Raw genomic sequence first — 8274 nt, forward strand, 5'->3', positions numbered from 1 at the left:
GAACAGTCGCTGGAGAAGGATGTCATGCTGGGTAAGGTGGAGGGTCAGAGAAAAAGAGGAAGACCCCCCAACGAGATGGATCAGCCAGGTGACATCATTGATGGCGACAAGTTTGGCGGCGGTAGTGAGGTTGACCCAGTATCGGACATTGTTTTGTTCTGCTGTGCATGGGGTTGCTATGAGTCAGTTCCAATTCGATGGCATCTGCCAACAACAACAACAACAACAAGCTTCTTTGGTCTGAATTTGAACAAAAACTAATCTATATGTATTGATAATTACTGGTGATTGGAAAGTGATGGTTGGAAACAAAGAGGAAGTGTCAATAGTTGAAAAATGTGGCCTTCGTGATAGAAATGATGCTGGAGATCACATGACAGATTTTTGCAAGACTTATTCATTGCAAATATCTTTTTTTAAACAACATAAAAGGGAACTATACACATGGAACTCACTAGGTGAAATACACAGAAATCAAATTGAGTATCTCATTGGGAAGAGATGGTGGAAAAGGTGAACGTAATCTGCACCAACAAGGTCAGGCAAGGACTATGGATCAGACCAAGAATTGCTCATAAACAATTTCAGATTGAAGTTGAAGAAAATTAGAACAAGTCCACAAGAGCCAAAATATGAATTTGAGTATATATCACTTGATTTTAAAAACTGTATTACTGTAGACCAGAAGAGTAGTGGGATGATATAAAAAACATCTTGAAGGAAGAAAGCAAAAGACCATTAAAAAGATGGGAAAGAAAGAAAAAAATAAAATGCAAGTCAGACGAGACTCTGAAGCTTGCTATTTCATGTACAGAAGCTAAATCAAATAGAAGAAATGAGGAAGTAAAAGGACTAAACTGAAAAGCTCAAAAAGAAGCTTAAGAAGACATATATTATAATGGAATGTGCAAAACCTTGGAGTTAGAAAATCAAAGGTGAAGAATAAATTCAGCATTTCGTAAGCTGAATGAATAGAAGAAAAATTTCAAGTCTTGGATTGAAATATTGAAGGATTCTATGGGCCAAATACCAAATGATACAGAATTCATCAAAAGAGGATGGAAGGAATATAGAGTTACTGTTATCAGCATGCATTGTTATTGTTGTTGTTGATAAGTGCTGTTGAGTCAGTTCCAACCCATAGTGACCCTGTATATGGTTTCCATGGAGCAGCTGGTGAGTTTGAACCTCCGACATTGTGGTTCAAACTGACTTTTGCAGTCCAGCACATTAGCCCACAGTACCACACAAAGACTCCATCAGAATGCGTTAGTCAATATTTAAACCATTTCAAGAGTTAGCATATGATGATGCCGAAAGTAGTGTCCTGGTCCATAGTGTCCCCCGACACCCAAGACAGGGAGGAATATGACGATGGTGAGAAGCCCCTCCACATCTATTACTGTCTGTGCGGCCAGATGGTCTTGGTACTTGGCTGCCAGTTAGAGAATTTACCTATGAGGCCCCTGGATTGGTTTCGTGTGATTGTTGCTGCCAAACATGCCCATAAATTGTATAACACAGAAGATGAGGAAACTGTGTATCTCTGGAGGCTTGAAGGAATTGAACGACAGTATAGGAAGAAGTGTACAAAGTGTGGATTACCACTCTTCTACCAGTCCCAGCCAAAGAATGCTCCCGTGGCCTTCATTGTGGATGGAGCAGTGGTCAAGTTTGGCCATGGTTTTGGGAAAGCAAATATATATGCTCAGAAACAAGAGCTTCCCAAGAAGGTGATGATGACCAAACGGACCAAAGACATGGGCAAGTTCAGCTCTGTAACAGTGTCTACCATTGATGAACAGGAAGAGGAGATTGAAGCTAGAAAAATTGCTGATTCATATGCTCAGAATGCCAATGTGATTGAGAAGCAACTGGAGCACAAAGGCAAGAACTGGCTGAACTGGAAGCTAAGAAAGCTAAAATGAAGGGGACCTTGATTAACAACCAGTTCAAGTAACTAGGAATATTTTCCAAGCTGAGACTGGAGGCAAGCACTTTAGGAAAGGAGGAAACAGAGATTTTTTGTGTTACCACGTGAACTGTTACTTCCTGTTGGTCTCCTATATATACTGAGGTCTTCAGCTGAATCCCTTTGATTCCAACTGGAGAGGGTGTCTTGAGAGTTACTCCAGAAGATAACTTTTTATAAACCTTTCTCTATGAGGGGGCTTCAATAAGTTTGTGGAAAATATGTAATGAAAAGATAAATACATTTTTCCATAAACTTTTTGAAGTACTCTCATATAAAGGCTTTCTGTACATTTTTTTTTTTGTGTGTGTGTGTGTGTGTGTGTTACTGGCATTCGTTTTAAACTTCTCCAGTCATGTAGGAATTGTATGAGAAGACTCTGTTAGACACTGTTAGACGGTTTCGAGTTTTTCAAATGGCTCTATTTATTCCTCCATTAAAAGTTAATAAAGATTTTCAAAAAGAAAAAAACAAAAAGAGAGTTAGCATATGACCAATAATCAATGGCACTAAAGGTGTTGATGACAAACAAGGTTCCATGAATTGGTGGAATACAAATTGAAATCTTGCAACAAACTGGAGGTGCTCACTCATCAATGTCAAGAAATTTGGAGGACAAATACTGAGTCAACTGATTGAAACAGATCCATATTTCTGTCCATTAAAAAGAGAGGTGACTCAATGAAATACAGAAATTATCAAACAATATCATTTATATCAAATGTACATAAAATTTTGCTGAAGATAATTCAAAAAGAGTTACAATAATACATTGGCAGGGAACTCATAGAAATTCAAGTCAGATTAATAAAAACATGTTGCACTAGGGATATGATTTTCGATGTCAGATGGATCTTGACTGAAAGCAGAGAATACCAAAAAGATGTTTACTTGTTTACTTTATTGACTATGCAAAGACTTTTGATTCTGTGGATTATGATAAACTATGCATGACATTGCAAAGAATGGGTATAACAAAACACTTAATTGTGCTCATGAGGAATGTATACATAGACCAGGAGACAATTGTTGCAACAGAACAAGGGAGTACTGAATGAATAAAATCAGGAACGGTGTGCACCAGGTTTATATCCTTTTACCATATGCAAGGTCGGCAGTTCAAGCTCACCAGCTGATCCTCAGAAACCCTGTAAAGGGTCGCTATGGGTTGGAACCTACTCTATGGTATTTAACAACAACAACAAAATCCTCACAATTGTGCCAATAAATAACATCACAATAAATGGAGGAAAGATCAGTCATTTTGCTTGAATCTACAATCAACATTCATGGAAGCAGCAGTCAAGAAATTTAATGATGTATTGCATTAGGCAAATCTGCTGCAAAAGACCTCTAACGTGTTCAAGAGCAAAGATGTCAGTCTGAGGACGAAGGTCCACCTGACCCAAGCTATGGTATTTTAAATAGCCTCATATACATGTGATGGAGTCCTGGTATGACACTCTTGGATAAACATTGGACTGCTAAACACAAAGTTGGTGGTTGAAACCCACCAGCTGCTCCTTGGAAACCTTATATGGGGCCTCAGAATCAACTAGACACCACTTAGCAACAACAGATGCATGCAATAGATAGAAAATGAATAAGGAAGACCACAGAATTGATGCATTTGTATTATGGTTTCAGAGAAGAATATTAAAAATATCATGTATTACAAGGGAACAAACAAATTTGTGTTAGAGGAAGTACAACTAGAATGCTCCTTAGGATCCAGGATAGCAAGACTTCATTCTCATAATTTGGGCATGTTATCAGGAAGGACCAGTCCAAGGAGAAGGACATCATAATTGATAAAGTGAAGGGTCAGTGAAAAAGAGAGAGACCCAATGATTTGGGCTGACACATTGGTAGCAACAATTCACTCAAACATAACAACAATTGAAAGGATGACACAAGACAGGGCAATGTTTCATTCTGTTGTGCAAAAGGTCTCTAAGATTTAGAACTTGACAGCACTTAACAACAACTAAACAGCAAAACCAAGTATTGTGATTTTCAACTTCTTTCAGTCTTTTGCTTATACTTACTCATATTTTTCTCTGCTCATTGTTATGGATGGATCATCGTGCCTAAAATCAGGCAAAATTTAAAGTGTGGAAAGTATAGACCAACAAGGAGGAAAACAACAACAAAAAATCATGATAATCTTTTTTGAAAAATAAATGATGCCTGGAGTTGAGCTAAATCCAATAATTAAATGTAGCATATTGTACTCTGAAATTCATTGCAATAGATTGGAAACTTACTGTATTTTCACCTCAGAGACTGAGAACGATTTGTACTGTACAAAATGTAAATTTATTAACTGCATTTCATGTTAATTAAACTTGTTTTTCTTGTCTCATAAAAGTCATTAAATATTATAAAACAAAGACTAAATTATACTTTAATTTAGTTTGAAGTAATTAGGCTGTTTCTATTTTTACTGTACAAGCTAGCTGATTATGACAAATTGTTGTTAAGGGCCATCAAGTCAGTTCTGAGTTTCTGCTAAATCACTGGTGAGTTTGAACCATTGACCTTGTAGTTTAAACAGACCGTGCACTTGAGTGCTTATCCTACAGCACCACACCAGTATCCCATTATGATTAATACCTTCCTAAATTCTCATGTTTCTTTAGTGTAGAGATTTTTAATACTAATGAACCAAATGATTGTATGTTAAAAATAATAAGATTCTCAAGTTGAATTCTGAAAATATATTTCAAACTTCTAGGTACTTAACCTGTTTTCTGCTTGATAACTTCTCATAGAGCCTTCAGCCCAATCTTTATCACTATTATCTTATCTGTGGACCTTCAAAAATTCTTTGACATGGTAGTTCTAATATTGGATCTAATATAAAATCTATTCTGAAATATTTTAATAATAAAAATAGCACTATCACTACTGCTCCTATAACTATTATTATTACTACTACTGTCATTCGAGTCATTGTATACATTGTTAAGTGTCATCCAGTCAGTTCCTACACATATCTTGTATAGGGTATCCGAGGAGCAGCTAGTGGTTTGAACTGCTGACATTGTTATTATGGACTCTAGATGAGGCAATATAGGATAAGCACTGGACTGTTAACTGCAAGGTCAACAGTTCAAACCCACCAGTGACTCCGCAGAAACTCTATACAGGGTGACTATGAGTCAGAATCAACAGGATGGCACTTAACGCCATCATTATAAACATTTTCCCTTTCCCCAGATTTTCACCAAGAAGGTTATTTCTGATTTTTAATATAGTAAAATGTGTACAATTAAATTAAACGTTCATCTTGTCTAAAAACTAAGATTTATCATATATATACATATATATATTTGCTACAATGCATACTGCTACTAATGATTACACCATGTAGAAATGCATTTTAAAAATAAAATTCAGAGTATTTCACTATTTTACAGATCAATAATTTAACTTCCTTACAAGTTGGGCTGCTAACCTCAAGGTCAGCAGTTTGAAACTACCAGTTGCTCTGCAGGAGAAAGGTGATGCTTTCTGTTCCCGTAAAGATTTACAGCCTCCGAAACCCTATGCAGGGTCGCTATGACTCCACAGCATACCACCACTACCACTGATGATTATTGAGTCTGGTGTTGTGCTGTGTGTTAATGTATTGGACTGCAAAGTCAGTTTGAATTCAAGTTTGCTATTTGCTCCTCTGAAATTCTATACAGGGTTGCTATGGATCAGAACTGACTCGAAGGCCCAGAGTAACAACAAGAATTGATGATTATGGAGGCCCGGTGTGGTCCTGTAATATAAGTACTTGAAAGCAAGTACATCGAAATCCTAGGCATTATTGAGCTGAAATGGACTGGAATTAGCAATTCTGAATCTGACAAACACATAGTTTACTGTACCAGGAATGACAAATTGAAGAGGAATGCTTTCACATTCATCATAAAAAAAAAAAAAAAAAAAAGATCAAGATATGTCTTGAAGCACAATGCTGTCTGTAATAGGACAATATCAATACGCCTACATGGAAGACCAGTTAATTCCACTATTTTTCAATTTATGCACCCACCACTAAGGCCAGTGATGATGAAATTGAAGAATTCTGCCAACTTCTTCAGTCTGAAATTGATCACACATGCATTCAAGATGTATTGAAAATTACCGGAGATTGGAATACAAAGGTTGGAAACAAAGAATAAGGTTCAGTAGTTGGAAAATATGGCCTTGGAGACCTCATGATAGAATTTTGCAAGACAAATGACTTCTTCATTGCAGATACTTTTTGTTTTGTTTTGCTTGTTTGTTTGTTTGTTTAAGGATTTGTGTGTGTGTGTGTGTGTGTGTGTGTGTGAATTGAGTAATAGTTTACATGGGAAAGCATCAGTTTTACATTCATTCTATCATATTTCATTTCATTGCAATGATTACAATCCCTCCATGTATCATCATTCAGCAATATTTGCTTCCCTTCCCTCTGTTTTACTTACTGTTGTTATTTGATGTACACTGAAGCACTCAGGAACATGTAACCATACAAACAACCAAAGGGTATACTCTCTACAAGTCTGCTCTCTGGCAGCCAGCTCACAGCTCCTCTCCCTCCTTGAGTCCAGAATATTCCACCGCACACTCTGAAACTAGGTTCCCCCTTGAAAGCTTGTAAGCCAGTCACTTCATGCCTTTGTTGTCCCCTCCTCACATTTTGCGTAGCCAATGTATAAGTTCCCATATCTGTCAAACCTGTCTGCAGAGGGGATGGGAATGATCCTTGCTGTAAAGATTCCTTCCCTCTTTCAAGCTACTACATCCATAAGTATAGGTCAAGTTCATCAAATTGTAGCAGACTACACTATTTTTCCTCTTCTTTCTTCCTCTAGTAGAGTTCTGGTCATCCAGGCATTGAAGCTATATCAAATGGGTACTATCTGAAAGTATGGGTGTTCTTGTGCATCTCCCCTCACTTCATATCAGCTGGACACATCACTCTCTGCTCTAGTCCTCTGTGGCTATGTCCCTATCCCTAGTCTCAGGAGTTCCAAAGTCTCGTTATACTGCTGGCCAACCAGGTCTCAATCCAGTTTTGCAGTAGTCTATTGAACATGGTCAGACTTACATCAGAGATTTGCTGCTGTTTCCGTCCCCCTTCCCCCAATTCCCCTTATTGGACACCAACATGGTCACCAGCAAGATTAGATGCCTGCTCGTGTATTCCCCTTGAGTTTCAGTCTTGGAAGGGGGTTTGCCATGAGGGGACTTGATTGCTTGCCTTGATGACTCCCCTATGAACAACTTGCATGCTCTTGTAGTAGTCAATCAGACTACCATTATTGGTTTGTGGTTTTTGTTTTGTTTTCTCGCTGATCTTTCTTTCAAGAAGTGTCTTCTGTTCTTCTAGCTGCTCCAGGATGGTCGGCTTGTTTTTTCAAGTGGAAATTTCCCACCTCAGAAGATTCTGGATGGGGATCAGGATTCCACCTATGGTCTTATGCAATGCAAAGGCTTTGCAGGAAACCTCTATCACTGGGCAAGTTCTAGCCCCATTTTAGGTAATCCAATCAGTTATAGTCTGAAGACGGGATTACAAGCTTTCTAGGGTGATGTTTCTGGATATTCCTTTCTCTCCCCTCAAATGTCAGTTTTACAATAGTAGGCAAGGGAAACCAAGATTCAAAAGACAGTCAAGTATCTTAATATTATTTCCCCACTTTTACTCATTCAAACCATGCCTCAATCCCTGTATCCCAGAGCCCTGTTTTTACAAGGTTGAGCATTCATCACTATTTACCTCTGTCCCACTTTGCCCATGTAAACCTGCCTAAATGTTCTCCCAACCTCACTCTTGTTTATTGACCCCACCCCAACAACCAAACTATCCTGTGTCTATTCCCTTCCCTGTGCTCCACCCTCCCCTTACTCCCCTTGCTCCACCCCCTACACCCCACTAATCAGCAAATTTTTTTCTTCTTTAGTGTGAATGTTTTTCTTAAGCTTTTACAATAATGGTCCAGTGCAGTATTTCTCCTTTTTGTCACTGACTAATTTTACTCAGCATAATGTCATCAAGGTTCATCCATGTTATGTGGTGGCTTTCAGCTTGTTATTCTTCAAGGTAGCATAATATTACATTGTGTGCATGTACCACAGTTTGTTTCTCTGTTCTTTCATTGACAGGCACTTAGCCTATCTCCAAATTTTCGCTAACTGTAGATATATACCAAGTAGAGGAATTGATCGATCATAAGGTATTTCTATTTCCAACTTTCTGAGGAAGTGTCATATTATTTTCCAGAGTGGTTGGACCATTTTGCAATCCTACCAGCAAT

General features: G+C 38.0%; 1 pseudogene; it reads left to right on the forward strand.

The window, feature by feature from the left end:
• Positions 1–1310: 1310 nt before the first annotated feature.
• LOC102822960 lies at positions 1311–1960 on the forward strand (annotated as a pseudogene).
• Positions 1961–8274: the final 6314 nt, after the last annotated feature.

This window comes from Chrysochloris asiatica, unplaced genomic scaffold (assembly GCF_000296735.1).
Source record: "Chrysochloris asiatica unplaced genomic scaffold, ChrAsi1.0 scaffold02645, whole genome shotgun sequence".
Taxonomy (NCBI): domain Eukaryota; kingdom Metazoa; phylum Chordata; class Mammalia; order Afrosoricida; family Chrysochloridae; genus Chrysochloris; species Chrysochloris asiatica.